General features: G+C 65.3%; 1 protein-coding gene across 1 annotated transcript in view; it reads left to right on the forward strand.

The window, feature by feature from the left end:
- Positions 1–202, forward strand: part of EBF3 (early B cell factor 3) — a 109,743-nt gene that overhangs the window by 2,578 nt on the left and 106,963 nt on the right. The window lies entirely within an intron of this gene.

The raw sequence follows: 202 nt of genomic DNA on the forward strand, positions 1-202 counted from the left end.
GGAGTGCGGCGCGGGGACCCTTCCCTCTCACCAGAGGGTGGCCGCGCTTTCTCGGAAGGGGCTTTGTCCGCCTGGAAGTGGAGGAAAGTGTCAGTCGTGCCGGGGGGGAGGCTGGCAGTCGTTTCCAGATCATTTTGGGAGGGGGGGCGGGAACTGGAGCGGGGACTCCCCTCCCCTTTCCGTGGAATTTTCTGCCGGGAAC

Source organism: Pteropus alecto, unplaced genomic scaffold (assembly GCF_000325575.1).
Source record: "Pteropus alecto unplaced genomic scaffold, ASM32557v1 scaffold74, whole genome shotgun sequence".
NCBI lineage: Eukaryota > Metazoa > Chordata > Mammalia > Chiroptera > Pteropodidae > Pteropus > Pteropus alecto.